This window comes from Lygodium microphyllum, chromosome 15 (assembly GCF_053477565.2).
Source record: "Lygodium microphyllum isolate KBCC chromosome 15, Lygodium_microphyllum_v1.1.10, whole genome shotgun sequence".
Lineage (NCBI taxonomy): Eukaryota > Viridiplantae > Streptophyta > Polypodiopsida > Schizaeales > Lygodiaceae > Lygodium > Lygodium microphyllum.
This window is the reverse complement of record NC_141149.1, coordinates 109,628,511-109,648,111: the sequence shown is the minus strand read 5'-3', so window position 1 is coordinate 109,648,111 and position 19,601 is coordinate 109,628,511. Positions and strand designations below refer to the sequence as shown.

The window sequence follows — 19,601 nt, the reverse complement described above, 5'->3', positions numbered from 1 at the left end:
TTTGGGCAATTTCTTGGATAGTGTTGCCCACCACACCATTTGCAGCTAAACCTCGAAGGTGCACCCTCATCTGGGTATCTACTTCCTATCAAATTTTGTTGCTTTTTAAGGAAGTTGACATCAACGGCTATTTGCCGATACTGCTCCGTAATCATGTTGGTATAATGCTTCATCATGTCCTTAACCTCGCCAAGAACATTGGAAGCACTCGACTCATAGCCTTGGTCATTACCATGTCGTTCCATCGGCCTAACAATTCGATTAGGCACTGGTTGTTGAGCCACAGGCATGGTATTAGAATTGACCGCCTAGCCTCCACCATTTGGAGCCATTTGACTGCCCGTAGGCATCGACATGCTAGGGGAAGCTGGTAATAAAGGGACATTCTGCATCATGTTCCCTCTCCCATTACGGTTAGCCATCGCTATCCCTTGGCCACTACTGCCATTGGCCATCGCCATATTGTTTCCCAATACTAAACCCATATTCGAATTGCCTCGAGAAGCATAGGCTGCTTGTAGTCGGGATTCCACCTCTTGTGCTCGTGTAATGGCAGTATCTATATCCCCCAAGGGGACACTACTCAACTGCAAGTGGGGATAGGAATAGAGGTGTCCAACTTACGAAAAACCTCTTTTATTTTCTTCGCATAAGCACGAATATCCTCGTGTGGTTCTTGGCGGGTCACGTTGAGTACACGCAACCAATATTGCCCACCCCTTTCAGGGGCAAACTCCCTTCGAAAAGCTCCATAAAATGAATCAATATTCAATATGGTTCCGGCTTCTAAACCATGATACCATATAGCGGCTCTTCCTTTGAGAGTCATATTGAAGAACATCATTAAATGTCCTTCTTCTTGGATGCGACAGTTAAACATCAGCTTTTGAAACTCCCTAATGTGGAGTTCCGCATCTTCCTCAACTAACCCATTAAAAATGGGTAGCGGGTAAGCTAGAGCCGGAAAATCCATCGTTCCGGCTGGAATTGCAATAGGTTGTGCCATGACGAGGATTGGATTTGCACTAGGAATAGGGGACGGTGGGGTTACACCTCCCGCACTTGATGTAGACTGGCTTATGGAAGAAAGGGGAGCACTAGAGCTTCCACCTTCTCCTAACTTACTGCTTGTGGCACCAAGACCACTAGATTCACTCCCCCGTAAGGGTTCAGCACCGCTACGCTTGGGGGAATATCTCCTAAAAATTTCAGCACGTCGCCTAGCTCTTTCGTCTCTCTCTTGCTTTTGGATTTCTGCTAGACGATGCTTATCGATAAATAACGGATCAATCACAGTATCCTTTGGCATAAACTGCTAGTTGGTCCCTAGACAACCAGGATTCGAGGACCGCCGCTTTTAAGCGGCTCCCGGCAGATGTACCAGTGATGGAACCTAGAACGGGCCGGCACTGCCTCATGCACTAGCCGGACCTCTATCTCACGCGCTCAATAACCCCCCGGCCTCGCGGCCAGGAGCGTTGATGACACACACATTGCCTTCCTAGACATCTTGCGTTTGTATTACGTCGTTTGTAATCCCCTCTTCTCTCACCCACTACTCCTCAGAGGGAGTCCCTTACACATTGCCTAATGGCACGAAGCACAGACATAGGGGGTCCTCCAACGGCTGAGTGCCGCCACCCCTCTGCGACTCTCCTACACCTTGGGGATTGGCCCCTCGGTGCGTCGCTCAACATATAAACATTTCGCACAAAATCCACTCAAGGTACCAATTGATCATATACAGAAATGTACCATTGTCCTTACTTCTCTTTCCCCTAGACCCCATGCCTAGCCTATGGCTTAGGGTGTCCTGTCTCTCACTCAAGGTGGGTCAAGGTCCTAATGAAAGCAATTGCTGTGCATCCAGGATTTCTGATACCTTTAAATATTTCCATCATTATATGCATATTGTGGATGCTAAGTGCTCAAAAAATTATAAAATCAATATTGTGCACATGTGGAAAACATCCTTTTAATGGTTTTCAACTACCGTTCTTATGCGGCGTTGCACGAACCTAGCACCGAGGAAACCCTCGTGCTACTAGGCTCTCATTCTATAATTATTCACCGACCTATATGGCATGCAAACAAAAACCAGCAATATTTTCATCATTTTACTCCGCATTTAGACACATTTTAACCACTCTACCCTCCCCTCGATCAAATGTTGCATTGTTGTATAGATTTATAAGCCATTTTGCCATCATTTTATGTGTAAAAAGCGGGAAAAATACACTAGAACAAGAAGGTGGGGCTGAACTGAGGCAAATCCTCATGCTTCAGTCCCCACAAACATTCACGAACATTGTTCTTAATTTTCATTAATTTTCCGCACCCAAAATGCATTTTTCCCCTATTTTTAGTAGTTTTTCCTTTATTTTCCTTGTATTTTCCCTTATTTTCTGCATTATTTAATTACTAAAAATTCAAAATAGGTTATGGGCTGTGGCCCTTAGTTCCTTCTTGCAACAAAAATGAAAATTTAGTTGGTGTTCCTATTTATTCTTCCATTTTTATGCTCAAAAATATCATTTTCCCTTGATTTTTCATATTTTACGTGTTTTGGTGTATTATTTTGAGCCACAAGATGCATGTTTTTCTCATTTTCTGATTATGATCAACAAATACTCATGGAAAACAGCAACATAAACAATTTTTAGCCCACATGAACAACAGTTTATCAATCAAAAGCCATGAAATCTCAAATTTCCTTTGAAAAAATTGAATTACCGCTTATTTGTGTATTTCGGGTTTCATGTCCATGGCTGCAAATCTGAAAATCAGCAGCACTTCATGCTCATGATGATCACACGTCACCATTTCTAGCCCGTGGAGCGATCCGATCGATGCCGGACAAGCCTCCATCATTCTTTCTTCTTCCTTTCTCTTCCCGCATGAATCCCCCCTTAGAGGAGAGAGAGGGAGGAGAGAGAAATACTGATTTTCTCTCTTTCTCTACAGGCTGCCATTTCTCGCGCGGGACGGAGCGATGCGGAGCGTGGAATGAATGCAATACCCTGCTGTGATTTGTTTCATGGCTTGCTTGACAGCCATCATCTCGATTTGTGGGGGGAGGGGAGGGGGGGGGGGCGTTTTTTTCGTGGTGCCTCTCTGCAGCCGCCGCCCCCCTCCTTTTTCGTTTTTTTTAAGGGAGGGAGGATGACATGCTCATCAAGGGAACTTGAGAAAGACTTCAATGTTCTCTTCCTCCTCTTAGACCAACAAACACAGAACAATGGGCCACAATCACACTTTATTTAATTCATCTTGCATGTCTAAATCCATATATCATACTCCACATTTGCAAATGCTTGTATAACATATCATACATGTTAAATTGGATAAAATAAAATAGCACTACCTTATGAAACATGAATTGACTCTTTGGGTAACAAAGCAGGCATGAAATTTAGAATTTCATCGAGCAGACTTAATTTTCATTAGAGGACTGATGAAATGTGATAGTATACCGAATGTCAGAAAGCCTTTGCAGATTGATAATATCACGCTCCATAAGGTAATCAATCACTTCAAAAAAAAACATATTTAATCAGTTTTAATGCCTTGAAATAGCTCATTCAACTATTTTTCAAAGCTTACAAAAAAAAGTGATAAATAGGAGTTTGTTAGGTAAGAAATGTATTGCTTCTTGAGAATAAATGGGTTTTGTTAGGAGTACACATACTTTTGGCTTATGATGCACAAAGAATATGGTTGTGAAAGAGAAAAAAAAATGCATGGAAGAAAAATTTACATAAGCACGAGCCTGAATTCTTGTATATATGTATATGTCAACAGTCATTATGTGTTTGTTCAGAAAGGTACCACTCACTCATTCAAAAGAGTTGTATTTAAAGTGAAAAAGAAGAGGCTAAAGATTCTCTTTTTTACCCAAAAAGTGATGCCATAAAGGTACCATCATGGCCAAAAATGTTAGTGACATGTGGCATAAGTTTCGAGGCAACAATAGTCTACCCACCACACATGTCAAGTAAACAATGCATTATAATAGCCACACTTGTGAATAAAGGTCCTTTTAGAACCATTTTTTGAACCATAAAAGTGTTTTTTCAAAGACCAGGCGCTTTCCTTGCCCCAAAACACCAACACAAGGTGACTTCATCACAGCTCAAAATTCTTGAGCACACCCACCACATAGGGTAAGGTTTCATCACTTGGCATACAACGTGCTAAAGTCTTAGAAATGTAATTTTTTTGAAAAATTTTAGTTAGCTCAATAGTGATGTTATTTTCTAAATTACTAATAAATTTTTCTTTGATATCTTCTTCAAATCTATCCAAATTTTCTCCAAAAAAGTTTTACGTATGAAATGCGATAAGGCATAGCTCTCCCCCATGTAGAGTATCATGTTCATGTTTTATACTTTGGAAGGGGCTGCACTGTTTGGTCTACCACTAAAACTGATTGCAAATAACATCATATCAAAGATTTGGAGGTCTTTGGCCCAATCCTTCACTACTCTACAACTAATTAAAATAGCCTAATTTGATCTTGTCCTCTTGTTTTTTAACTTTCAGCTAAGATTGGTTTGGGTAAGTAAATGTATTAGTTACCATGCTTCTATGTTCAAGAAACTGGAAATTTAAAAGATCTTGTGGCTAGTCCAATAGCAAAATCATATTCAAATTGCTAATTGACTTATTTTTGAAATTTTCTTCAAATTTGATCAAAAATTTCACCAAAAAATTTGATGTATGAAATGCGAAAAGGCATACATCTACCTCATCTAAAGTACCCATTTTGCATTTTCTACATCAGGGGCTGCATTATTTGATGGAAATTTGAACTTAAATAATAGCACAACTTTCATGAATTATTAAAACCTTAGTTTTATCATTTGATAAAATAACTTATTGACCAATAGTGAGTATATAATTGACGTGGGATTGGAGCTATCTGAATAGTGTTCTCATAGTGTTTGTTTACTACTAAGTGATTGCAAATGATATTATATCACAGATTTGGATATCTATCCTAATTTTGAGTTTTTTTTGTTTTATTTTGAGATTTGAAATGGCTAGAACTAAGGCCATTGCAAGGAAGCAGAAAGTTGATCATCCTAGAGGTCTTGCTTCAAAGATCCATCAGTCCTCCAAGTCTTCCAAACTTACAAGGAAATCAAAGCAAAGGAGAACGTTTTCACAACATGTTAGATGCATAAACGAGATTAGAAGTGCAATGAAGGCTCTAGATAATGCAATTCTAAAACTACATTTTCAAAGGCTTGTTAGAGAAATTTGTAATAAGCATAGTCTTGATAGTTTTAGATGGACAAGGGTATCTCTCAATTGCATTCAAGAGGCTGCAAAAGATTTCTTGATTGAGTTTTTTCAAGATTCCTATATCTGTGCTGCTCATGCACATAGGCTTACACTTATGGACAAAGACGATAATTCTTAGGAGGTTGAGATACAAGTTTTCAAAGGTCCTTGAGCCAATCTCCCTTTTTTATGTGAAGACTTTCAATATTTTAAATGTGCCTCCATATAGAAAAAAGAAATATGATCTAGGTCCTAAGGTTGAATATGTCACCCATGAAAATGACACAAGACTATATGAGAAATAGGAAAAGGCCACAGAAGAGCAAGCAAATAAATAGAGGAAGTATAAAAGAAAGAAGGTAGAAGAAAATGAAGTAGAGCAACTCCCATCATTTGAAGAAGAGCTATCTACCCTTCTTCAAAGGGCTCACCCTAAGGGCTTCAATGTATGTTGCTTTTTACTTGGTGATATTAACAAAAGATCTAATATGGTATTTTTTTACTCTAACTATGTTCAAATCCTCAAGACTACAATGAGAGAAGTAAATGACACTATTCTTCTTGCTGGGATGAGATATAATATACCAAAATTTATTTTCACTCACTATGTTTTTCTAGCAATAGTCTTTCATGTTGATACTCACTCTCTCCATTCCTTTGCTAGGTATGTAATGTATGAGCTCCCCTTTGATATACAACAAAAAACTGAGATTCTTGATCCATCTATCTCATACTATATGAGGAGTGAGCTTGATGTACGTGCATTTCATCATTGGTTCAATCCAATTGACTTTGAGACTTTGGAGGTTCTTCTAATTCCATACAATGAAAAGCAAGTAATTTGATATTTTGTTAGATTTTATGAAAAAAAAATTGCTAACTTATTGAAATATGATTTTTTTTAGTTCTCCCTAATTGGAATAGATTGTGTGGAGAGGCAATGTTTCCTCATCAATTCTCTGAAAGGAAACCATGGAAATGCCAAGTTGTAAGTTTATATAATACAGGGTCTTCTTGATATTTTGATCTTTTTTTAATATATATATTTTTTCAATTAATCTAAATTTTATTATCTTTTTGGTACAGAGTTGTAAAAAGATTGATTGAAGTGCTAAAGAAAAACCCTCCCATGCCTTCTAATTTACTTGCAGCAATGCAATACAGACAAGTTGCGGTAAGGTCTTGATTTGAATGGTTGGAACATAATAAGAAAATTTATTCTCTAAACTACCATAAACGAGTTTCATATTTTTACTTTATATTGTTGATTGCAGTATCCTCATCAAGATGACAGTCACTCTTGTGGTGCAAATGCCAGAAGATTTGTTAAGTTTATTTATATCAATGATGATGAAGTTATAAAGGTAATGTGAAATATACTAAAATTTAATATAGAGGTTCGTTGCAAAATAGTCCATTGATGATAATAATATAGCCATTTGTAAAAAATAACAATGAACTAAAAATATTTTCTTAAAAATGTATGATAGTTTACAAGGGATTGCTAGCTAGGTCATGAAGTACATAATGATTAATTATATGCAATTGATAAGAATGGACAATAGTGGGGGCTTGGGCATTGAAGGAGAGGAGGTGCATGTAACTCTTGGGTAAGTTACTATATATAACCCATAGGCATCACGTGCGTTCAAGGCATGTTTTATATACCCCTATGTAACCTATTTCGTAATATTTCATTGACCCTTATGTGACTTTTTAGCAATATTTATAAATCCCTTACTGTGAGTTTATTTTTTGAAGTAAATAATTTAATAGATCCATATGTAATAGATATAAGATACTACAATATAGAATCGACCACGCAGAGCAACTCCAAAGGGTTCATAAATCTCTTAATAGTTCCAGTGACTATGAAAATATCATTGTAATATATGACATCCAAATGTAGATTTAAAATTTTTGTCAATAAAAGTAAAATTTTAAAATTATTTCTAAATAGAGACATTAGGTATATAACTAGAGCATGCAATTCTTAACCTAGACCTAGTTTTAGTGAAGGGAATTCATGTTAGTATCTTTACTGCTAGCATTGCCTAAATCTATGACACATAATTACTAAGAAGCTAGACTAGCCCAGACTCAATCTTAGAGGTCTTTAATAAAAATGTACCAAAAAATATATTTTGACCATCCTATTACTATCTTTGGGCTCGCCTACATTGCTATATTAATATTGATATTTGCACTATTATGGTGGTAGTAGGGCTCTAGCAAGGTATATCATTATCCCATTGATAGCTTGTGTAAACACTTTATTATTCTTTTGTACTTACATTCTTGAAAGGGACCCCACATCAATATATCATTTAGTGTAGCACCATTGCAAAAGGAAAAGCTGAAAAATAGTGGCCTTCGATGCAAAATAATGCTGACAACCGGTAAGTGGGTGAATAATTTGATGACCTATTCAAAGATCAATTGAGGATAGCAACTAACATGTTTGGAAAATTGGCAAAGGATCCTAGATTTACTCAATTCTTTGAATTCTTCCAAGAAGGACAACAAGGATTAAAAGAGAAATTCTCTTCGAGAGCCTCGCATAGCATGGTGTACTAAAGGAAATGCCAAAATGGTCTCAAGTTACTCCCAGTGTTGTAAATAAGGAAAAGCAATTAGTACCAATAGGGAAGGACATGCTAATGCAAGGCCATCTTGGTAATGCCAATCAATTTGTTTTGGAAAACAAGGCATGCATGCAAGTATGGGGCAGCCAAGATGCTTTGGTGATGACACTATTTCTCATGCTATGGTGAGTCAAGGACTACATTGTAAAATATTACACGGCGCAGCGAACAGAATCTGAGAAAGAGATAGAGAGTACACAACAGATAAGAGGAGAATCAGTAAAATTCTTTAACTCCAAACAACTGATACAAAGATGGCTCTGTCCACCCGTGCGCTTCCAATGAATGAAGCTTAGATGGCGATCTAGACAGAAGATAGGTGAAGAGCTTAAGGCTAGCTGGAACAACAACTCTGACTGGGTGAAAGATGAGTGTGAGATGGCTGCGAAGGGGTTTAGCTTTTATAGCCCGCGAAGGTCGTTAGGTCGGCCTGTTGACCGACCTACCATATGAGCCTCCACTAGTCGGCCAGGGAATATTCCAGGGAATATTCCCTTTACCATCGGGCCGGGGGCGCTGCCCCCGGACCCCCGCCAGGGGGGCCGCTGGCCCCCCTGGGACCCCCCAGCCAGGGGCCGCTTCCGCGGCCCCCGGACCCCACAATAGGGGCCCCTTTTAACTCCCTTACCACGCAACTCAATGCAATGTGCCTCGAGTTGCTACCAGCATAACCACTCCGTCTAACCCAAAGATTAGACCCACAACAGTCACCTTTTTGCCATCCGGTCACATAGACCTCATCTGATATACAAGTCAGGACTCAACCAATGTCCGGGCTCACATTTGGCTTCTCCTCATAATGGGGGCCTTACAACTTTGAGCACCATGGATCATTGGTAGCACCTAATGAGGGTGGGGCATTGATCATATCTAACACCCCCCCTCAATGTCCACCCATAGGTGAACTATCTCCTCGGCCCAATGCCGAGTCTCTGAAGATGAACTTGAAGCAGATCCTTCGTAAGTGCTTTGGTGAAGATATCTGCTCCATTCTCCTCTGTTGGACAGTAGACCAATTCCACTATCCCATCCTCCATCAAATCACGCACATAGTGATACTGGATCTCTATATGTTTGGTGCGTGCATGAAACACTGGATTTTTGGCAATGGCGATGCAACTCTGATTGTCACATCTCAGCACAGTTGGTTCTTCATCCTGCACTCCCATATGCCATAGAATCCTTCTCAACCATACGGCCTCACATGCAGCAAAACAAGCTGCCTTGTACTCTGCTTCGGTAGAAGACAATGCCACTGTTGGTTGCTTCTTACTAATCCAAGAGAAAATTCCTGAACCCAAAGAGAAACAATAACCAGAAACTGACTTCCTGGAATCAATGTCTCCTGCCCAATCTGAGTCACAGTTCCCCACAAGAGAAGTTCCGAAACTGTATGTGATACCATAGTCAAGAGTTTTCTTCAAGTATCTGAGCACCCGCATCCCAGCCTTCCAATGACTCTCATGAGGTTTGTTTGAGAACCTGCTCAAAACACCAACAGCAAAACTGATATCTGGTCTGGTGTTACACAAGTAGATTAGACTGCCGACCAACCTCCTATACCTCCCAATGTCTGCTAGTGCTGATGTATCCTCAACGGATAACTTTACATTCACCTCCATAGGTGTAGCTATCTCCTTGCACTCGGTCATGCCAAATGCCTTCAAGATCTCCCATGCATACTTCTTCTGAGAGATGAAGATCTTTCCTGGCTCTTGCCAGACTTCAATCCCCAAACAATAGTGCAGCAAGCCCAAGTCTGTCATTTCAAACTCAAAACTCAAAGCCTTTCGAGTTTGGTTGATCATATCTTCATAGTCACCTGTAATAAGAAGGTCGTCCACATATAGGACAATCACTACAGACTTTTTACCATCCCTGTAAACATACAAGTTAGCATCTGAGGCACATCTTTTGAAGTTTAGGTTTAAAAAGAACCTATCTATCCGCTGGTACCATGCTCTGGGGGCTTGTTTCAGCCCATACAATGCCTTCTTCAGTTTACACACTTTGTTCTCAGAATGGGGGGCCTCAAACCCTGGTGGCTGAGCCACGTACACCTCCTCCTTGAGGTCACCATTTAAGAACGCTGACTTAACATCCATTTGGTACACTGGCCACTTCTTGTGGGCAGCCACTGCAAGTACCGTGCGAATAGTGGTCATTCTGGCAGTTGGGGCAAATGACTCTTGAAAATCAAACCCTTCAACTTGTGAAAATCCTTGGGCAACCAGTCTAGCTTTGTACTTTTCTAAGGTACCATCAGCCTTGTACTTTACCTTCCAGATCCACTTGGTGCCAATAATCTTCCGCTTTGCTGGCCGATCCACTAGCTCCCAAGTGTCATTCTTCATTATGCTGTCATACTCCGCCTGCATAGCAGCCTTCCATGATGGATCTGCAAGTGCTTCTTCTAAGTCAGTTGGCTCCTTTACTTCTCTCATAATCTCAACCATCAAGGCCATGTTGACTATGTGAGCAGAAGCCCTCCTTTGCTCCTCTATTCTCTGAGACCTCCTTGGTCCGTCTGCCTTCTCCTCAACAGATGCAGGCATAGGATTATTGTGGTCATAGAGCTGCTTCACCCAGCGCGGCAATGGCTTTTCCGGTGGGGTGATGTCAGGTTGGTGAACTTTTTCCTCATCATCTGAAGATGATGCTTCCTCCTCCTTAAGGATAGGGATAGCTCTCGGGACAGGTTCATAGTGGACTACTTCTTCGCTTGATGATAAAGTGGAAGACCTTGCCTTCTCCTCCTCCACTGTATGCGGCTCCTCCTTGAACACCACATCACGGCTCGCGATGATCTTCTTTGCCTCTTGGTCATATAACTTGTAAGCCTTCTGCTCATCACTATAACCCAAGAAGATACATTTTCTGCTTTTTGGTTGTAACTTGTTTCTCTTCTCATCTGGAACATGTGCATAACATTCACATCCAAAAATTCTGAAATGTGAAACAGATGGTTTCTTACCAGTGTAAGCCTCATGAGGTGTTTTTCCCTTGAGAGCCTTTGTGTAGCTCCGATTTAGAATGTAGACTGCAGTATTAACAGCTTCAGCCCAAAAATGGTTAGGCAATCCCTTGCCCTTTAGCATGCATCTTGCCATCTCCACAATGGTACGATTCCTGCGTTCCACAACACCATTCTGCTGAGGTGTGTGAGGCGTCGTCAATTGACGCTTGATCCCTTTGCTCTTGCAAAAGCCTTCAAACTCCTTTGAGTTGAACTCACCACCACCATCTGTTCTAAATTTCTTCACACTTTTCCCTGTTTCATTCTCAACAAGTATTAGCCATTCTTTAAACTTACCAAAAGCTTGAGCCTTATCACGAAGGAAGTACACCCACATCTTCCTACTGTAGTCATCGACAATCAACATAAAATAAGAAGATCCCCCCAAGGCCTGTGTAGGCATCTTACCACACAAGTCAGCATGCACCAACTCTAGAGGAGCATGTGCTCTATTCTTGCTTTCTTGTGGAAATGCCTTTCTCTGTTGCTTGCCCATCATACAAGCTTCACATGGTTCCTTCAATTCAGTTATTGTAGGTAGGTGAGCAACCATACCTTGCTTTTGCATCTCCTTCAATACTGCAAATCCGATGTGTCCAAACCTTTCATGCCAAAGCTTACTTGTGCCCACTCCAGCGGTGGCTATAAGAGCACTTAGCTCATACAGGTTGTTCCTTCTTTCTCCTTTGCCAACAATTGTGCCAGCACTATCAATAATTTCTGCACCTGTCTTCTTGAACCTCACTTCATGACCAAGATCAGTTATGGCAGCAACTGATAAGAGATTTCTCCTGATTTCGGGAACATACAACACATTTGAAAGCTTTTTGACTTCACCATTTGCAGCAACAAAAGAAATAGTACCTGTGCCCGCAGCAGGGCATTTAGCATCATTTCCAACCGTCACAGTGATGGATTCTTGTAGAGGCTGCATAGAACTGTATAGACCTTTCTTGTTGGTCATGTGACGGGAGGCCCCACTATCCAACACCCAAGAGTCAGTGGTAGATTCTTCTTGCGCCGAGGAGCACACTTCCTCAATGGTCGCCATGAATAATTCCAACTCTGCTTCAGCCGTATTGGCTGTCTCTTTCCCTTTAGTTTTAAGGGTACCATTCTTTTCATCTGCCTTCTTGACACGACAATCTGCAATCGCATGTCCTTTCTTCTTACAGTAGAAGCACTCTCCTTGAAACTTCTTCTTGCCGCCCTTTTTCTTTTTGTCACCATCATTTTTGGTGGAGGAAACACCTTTGCCTTTTGCATTGGCAGAGAATGCAGCATCTCCATTGTTGCTTCCTTCTCGGGCTTTCAGCCTCAACTCCTCCTCCATTAATAATGCACAAAACTCCTCAAAAGTCAAAGCTTGAGGTCTCACCTGAGTATTAAGGGCAGTTACTAGTCCATCAAACTTTTGTGGACAAATCCGAAGACACCTCCGAGCTAGCTCTTCGCTAGTCTTTTGTATCCCCGCGCCAGCCATCTGGTCGCGCAGATTCTTAATCCGAGTGATGAATGCTTCAACCGTCTCTCCTTCAGCAAACTTCTCTGCTGCTAGTTGATTCTCCAAGTTTTGAATCCTTGTTTGGTTTCGTGTTTCATACTGACTCCTTAGTACATTCCAAGCCTCTGACGCTTTGGTTGTATGCTGAATCAGAGTCAAAACACTGTCAGAACAGCTTGTAACTAAGGCACACAATGCATCTGCATTCCTTCGTTTCCAAGCTCGTAGAAGATCAGCATTCGGAGGAATCATCACACTAGGATTTGATGGGTCGGGGGTAGGCTGTGGTTCTGCGTCAGTCCCCAGCACAGTCTCCAGAAGCTCATAAGAATCAAGGATAGTAGTAATTTTGAACTTCCACAAGGTGTAGTTTGTACCATCTAACTTGCCTTCGCTGAAGGTTGGTGGACGAATCCTCAGTGTTTGAATAGCCGGTACAGCAGCACCACCTCCTGCACCGCTTCCTGATGCGCCAGAACTGCTTCCCGGAGTCGACATCGTTTCTCTTTGCTGTTGAAGCCTTTGCCTCTTGCACTCTCTCCGATCTCTAGAGCCCCCTGGGCTCTGATACCATGTAAAATATTACACGGCGCAGCGAACAGAATCTGAGAAAGAGATAGAGAGTACACAACAGATAAGAGGAGAATCAGTAAAATTCTTTAACTCCAAACAACTGATACAAAGATGGCTCTGTCCACCCGTGCGCTTCCAATGAATGAAGCTTAGATGGCGATCTAGACAGAAGATAGGTGAAGAGCTTAAGGCTAGCTGGAACAACAACTCTGACTGGGTGAAAGATGAGTGTGAGATGGCTGCGAAGGGGTTTAGCTTTTATAGCCCGCGAAGGTCGTTAGGTCGGCCTGTTGACCGACCTACCATATGAGCCTCCACTAGTCGGCCAGGGAATATTCCAGGGAATATTCCCTTTACCATCGGGCCGGGGGCGCTGCCCCCGGACCCCCGCCAGGGGGGCCGCTGGCCCCCCTGGGACCCCCCAGCCAGGGGCCGCTTCCGCGGCCCCCGGACCCCACAATAGGGGCCCCTTTTAACTCCCTTACCACGCAACTCAATGCAATGTGCCTCGAGTTGCTACCAGCATAACCACTCCGTCTAACCCAAAGATTAGACCCACAACAGTCACCTTTTTGCCATCCGGTCACATAGACCTCATCTGATATACAAGTCAGGACTCAACCAATGTCCGGGCTCACATTTGGCTTCTCCTCATAATGGGGGCCTTACAACTTTGAGCACCATGGATCATTGGTAGCACCTAATGAGGGTGGGGCATTGATCATATCTAACATACATATGGAAATGCATGGTACAAGTCCATATGGTATGCAACAACCAATGTGTAGAATGCAAAACCCAATGTATTCAAGTATGGTTGGTGGAATGCACAACCCCATGTATGGTAGAATTAGCATAATACCTGGAGCACATTGTGGCATATATGGTACTGCATCTATACCTTCTCAAATGTATGGGGCTCAAGGGATGAATGCAAGTTGTTTGCAAATGCTTCTAATGGTGTTGGTTATGATGCAAATGCAAGAGGTGCATCCTTTTTACAGTAGCTAATGTATGATAGCTTGACTTCCAAATGGCAAGCAAAGAACTATGATGAGGATGTAAAAGGAATAAAGTTTGAGGCCTTTAGTGGTGCACAAGATAGGCCAAAATCTTGGACTTCCATTCAACAATGTGATGCAACCTATTCGGGAGATAACTAAGATTCAAAAGGCAGACACTTTTTTCAAGGAAAATGCATTACAATGATAGTCCACACTTTTAATACAAAGTAGAATGCCATCAACATGGGAACAAATTTAGCATATATTTGCTTCTAATTGGCTGATTAGCACCTTTGAAAATGTTATGATTGTTTGGAATAAGTTGGATGCATCACAATATTAAAATTTGGAGCATATAATAAGAAGTTTTGGGGTGCATTGCTATCTATTACTTGTTATCGTGCTATTCCCCTTCAAGAGCATGTCACAACTCATAGAAAAAGGAAATCAGGGATTTTTGCATAAAGACCACCATTACCAGCATGTCACAACTCATAGAGACAACAACTAGAGCCGATGCTTTGCAGTGTGGAAAGGATCAAAGACCGAAAAGAGGAGAAATTTTGAAAATAGGGCCTAGCACAAAAAAACTTGGAAAACACTTGCACAATGCAAGGATTTGATTACTACAAATACATGCTTTACATGTGAATAGGAGGGACACATGGCAAGGGACTATCCCAATAGGCACCAAGTTGAAAGTAAGGAAGATTAGAGATAAAGTTTCCAAAAGGTACTTGGTGAAATTTCAACATTCACCAATTGATGTTAAATGGGATGGAAGAGGGTGACATGGAAAACCCCTCTCAATTGTTGCAACTTTACCTACTTCCATACAATTTCCTTGGTCATATTGAACCAACACAAGCCTCCCCCTTCTAAAGTGATTCCCACCCTAACCCTTATGGCCCTCACAGATGTGTGCTCCTACACTTGCAAACCATAACAAATCACCACTTGCAAAGCAATATCTTCCCTAGATTGGGTTTTTTTCTTAGACTACAGAACAAGTCTCAAGATGGAAGGTGACACAAATTGCTTGTTATTCACTCACATTTGCACATGAATAGTATGTTGATATTAAAGCTACAATAGCAACTTCACACAGAACTAGCTTTTTTTTAAAACTTGCAGCTTTATATGATCCCATGACAAACATGCCATTATTCATCTAGCATGAAAACAGTCGCCTTACTAAAACAACAGAAAAAAATGTAGCCATCAAGATGTTGCACCTTAAGAATAGATCGAACGAAGTATCTTTCTATCTTCTTCAAATTTTCTTCGTCTCTTTTGTTTGCGAAGAGATTGAAAACAACCACAAGAAATTTTCACTCAATATAGTCCTCCCCATATAATCTAAATCATCTTGATTGAAGAAAATCATTGCATACCTTTTCTGCCAAATTGACCACTCCTTCCAATTTTGTGTTGGTACAATTCATACTTTGGCTCGTGGGAATACTCATTTTTTATTGGTAGATCATAGTTGACCACGAGAAAGGCCTAAGGTCCCCACCACAAAAAGGCCCCACAATAAAAAAACCAAAAAATACTAATAAAGCCAAATAAAGTTACACAAAAAAAAGCATGTTGGTCCATTTTCAAGAATCTTGTACCTAATGGTTTACACACAACAAACAAATATGTGCACCTAAAAGGAACCTGCAATTACATGTGTTTGATCAAAACCTCGAGTGAGAACATCAGTTGTTATCAAAATATATGTCATTCCAAACCTAAATTTATTTATCGATGAGGTCACGATCCTCAAAAGACATGCCACCATGAATGGATGTGCATGTTGTCTCATTGTTGCTAGTCTACCATGTAATTGCCTTGTGCTACTTCGAGTTTTGCAAAAAAAATTGCCTGCCCAAACTTTAAAGCAACAACAAGAAATATTCAATCAATAAGCACAGGCATTTTGGCTTATTCATTTGGGCACTTTACATGATATTGCTTGGTAACATCAAGAGAGAGCTCTTCTTTGTTTTTACAAACACAATGTTTGCCTTGGGGGCTATCTTTATTGTGAACTCCCTCACTTGATCATTGAATGTTGTAGAAAAAAAAAACACCTGCACATTCAAGAAGTGTAAATGTGATCCCATTCTAGGTTATGATGCAGTTAAGATAACCAGATACAAATAAGCAATCTTAAGTCACCATATTCAACTTGGTTTTATCAACTAATGATGTGACAAATGGTTATCAACTTATGACATGACAAATGGTTTCAAACAAAGCCAGAGGGGTAGACATAACACCAAAGCTCCTTCCCAAGAGACTTGATACAACAAGAGAAATGTTATTTCTTTATTCTACAAGCTATTAAGGAAAATATCCGTACACATGCACCTGACAGTCGCACCACTGTTTTTTGTGATGTACTTAATGATACATGAAGAATTATCTTGGAAAACATTACCAGTAGTAGCACATAGAAAACATGCTCAGGTCCACAACTCTATAGCCAGAAATTCTAAATGTGATACCCACAACTTTCTAGAAAAATGCACCATTATTGTTGTCAAAACATTGTTCTCTAAGAGATAACCCCAATCTATAGGAGAGAATAATGCAAAAAAGACAGAATCATATATAGAATAAAGTAGACCTGTGCAAGCATATGACCCGCTTCATAAAAAACCAGCACTTTTATGTGGTTGGTGCTCATGATTTTTACAGTCGTCCCTTTTTTAATGGCTCCTAGTGTACCTATCACAACTCGATTTGACAATCTACTCATAATTCTTTGCTCTTGAAGAAGAGTTGTTGTTGGCAGAATATGAAGATATGGCATGAACAGAAGTGATGCCCAAAAATTTGGTCATCTTTTGAAGCACCTCATCATTCCCCCAAGAAATCATGCCAATCAGACAATATGGTCAAATTCTAGAAAGCAACTTCTGTCAAAATACATATGAAAATACCTGGATAGCCAATTCTCTGGTTGGACATGCAAAGATTACCCACGGTTCTTTCAAAGCAAGATTGACCCTGATGCTTAGCATTCTCAGGATGAAACATGTAGTCTTGCCAGACCCATTGTGAGCCTGTGCAATAAGATGGTGGTATGGTAGAGTTAGGATCATAGGTGAAGTAATTGATTGGACTCTACTAGGTCTCACAAAGTTCATCTCAGAGTAGAGCACCTGCAAGAGCTTGCATGATAGGTTTAGATCCTTGAATGTATTTGCAAAAACATAAATTGTATTTTTGTCTGACAGGACTTGACACATATCAATGACCAGTGAGAAACCTACCTTAGTAGTGATACGGCAACACATTTTGTCCTTAAAGTCAAATTTAATCCATCATTTGGCATTGAATCCGAGATCTGTGTCCTGAATCACTAATTCTTTATTGTGAGATAAACATATTCCTATAAAGCCTAATTTTAACACAACTACAGCAAGAAAATGAGGACGGCTTACAGCCTTAATGGAAGCTTTTGACGATTCCACAAATTCATCAAGCTTGCCTGACTTCAAGTTGACCTCAGGAGTGTCAAAATCATCGCATGTGAAGGTCTAGTCTTTAGAGGCCTCTTCATCTTTGAAGGCCTCTTTTAAGAGGGACACGGATCTCAGCTTGGATGATGTGGACTCGTCATCTTTCAGCCCCTTTTCGCAGCCATCTTCTAGTGGCATGGACTCCAAGGCTTGTCTTTTTCTTTCTCTCCCTCTTTGTCTATTGCACTAGAAGGCTTTTGCACTTCTGTGTTCGTACTAGTGTTGTTACCGGTGGACACCATAGCCGGATTGCGGGAAGAGGAAAATACTTGGCTTTCCTTTTTTCACCCATCCCCAATTTGAAGTAAGTAGGATAAATTGTTGCAAAAGCATTCTCAGCAAATGCTTTTGCTCGCCCATCCCTAACCCATCCTATTATTTGTTGGGTGCCTTACCTTCCTTTGGAATCCCCCTGGAACATATTTCCTTGCGCAACTTGCACAAAAAGTGGCCCCCATGGATGCTTGTAGAAGCTATAGAGCTTATCAAAAGATTGACTTATATAATGTGTGTCAAAAAATATTTCAAGTTGTGGCTCACAAGAACATATTGGTCAATTAAAACCAATGAATAAGAAGTGAACAACTACCTCATATTGACACTCTATGGTGGTAAGTCATTTCTTTTGTATAGCCATTACAATACATGAAAATAACAACCACTATAGGAAAGGACTTAGCAACCATGGTTGTCATCAAGGCATGCTTATGACACTAGTTAGGTAGACAATGCAATAGGCCAAGAGAGTCTCCAACATTGATGAAGTTCAACCATATGCCTTATAATTGGAGCTTACTATTTGGAGGGCCATACCATTGATCGATGCAAGCATCAAAGAGATGAGATAAGTGCCAATTTAGGAGGGATCAAATCAATGAGGAGAGGGGGTGTAGTGTGTGGAGGACAAAGGAGAAGTCAATGTTAAGGGTTAAGGCTAGTAAGAGTGTAACTATGTTGAGGGCAAATAGCCCAGCATGAACTCAACCCTTCTTGTTGATTGTGCTTCCTCCTTGCTTCCTATTCATCCAACTATTGAGATGCCATTGCCATCTTGAGAGAGAGAGAGAATCACTTATGTCTACACTACTAGAGACACATTGTTACATGAAATATCACCTAACATCTAGTCTCATTTACACATATTTTATCTTTTATTTATTTTAAGATGAGAGATATAATTCTTTATACATATTGGTAAGATCTCTGAAGAGGCGAACCAAAACTTGTACTTGCTAAAACCGAAAAAACAATTGAACAATCAAATATGCACATTGCAAAGTATACAAGATCCCATACCAAGATGCATTGCCACACTTTATATGGCATACTACCTTCCTCAACTCCATCATCATCTTCAACACATGTCAAAGCTATAAAAGGAACCAAGTTATCCTCAACATTTGTTAACACTTCCTCGGGTTCTACAAGACTACACAACACAGTATCATCACATCACATTTGATGTTTCACATGCAATTTCATAGTAGACAAGAAATACCACCTTTGAGGGATTACAGAAGTCCATAGATGTACAACTTCCAATACTCTCACTTTTGTCTGCCACTGTGTAGACACTTTAGTACTTTCACCTCCCACAACAACTTGTCGCGAGAGTCATATATAACCTGAAATACCCATAAATGTAGATCTAGAAGCTACAGAATAAAAACGTGAATGCATTAAACCAAATCTAAGCTTACTTCATTAGATGACCTTGTCAATACAATGCCAAGGTATGTGTGTTGTTGTTGATACATAGGCAAGTGCATTAACTTTGGCACATTTAACAATAATCCCTTCAAATCCTAGAGGTAATTCATCTTCACTGACATGCCCTTTTGCAAGTGAAGATTTCTTGTAAAAAATCCTTGGAATATTGTGTCAGCCTACTAGATAAGGTTGGAGCATCTTTCACTGTGAATAACCAAACCTAAATGAACAAAAGGAACTTTAGAACTAGTCAAATTTTATCTAAAATTTGAGGCACTTGTCAACACAAGAAAGCCTTCCACACATTTTATGAAGCACAATCTGTTTAGGGTTGCTCCAAGGAGA

The 19,601-nt window shown here is 40.4% G+C and overlaps 1 pseudogene; it reads right to left on the bottom strand.

Annotated features, from left to right (window-relative positions):
- Positions 1-15,191: 15,191 nt before the first annotated feature.
- On the bottom strand, positions 15,192-18,004 carry LOC148024898 (DEAD-box ATP-dependent RNA helicase 38-like; annotated as a pseudogene).
- Positions 18,005-19,601: the final 1,597 nt, after the last annotated feature.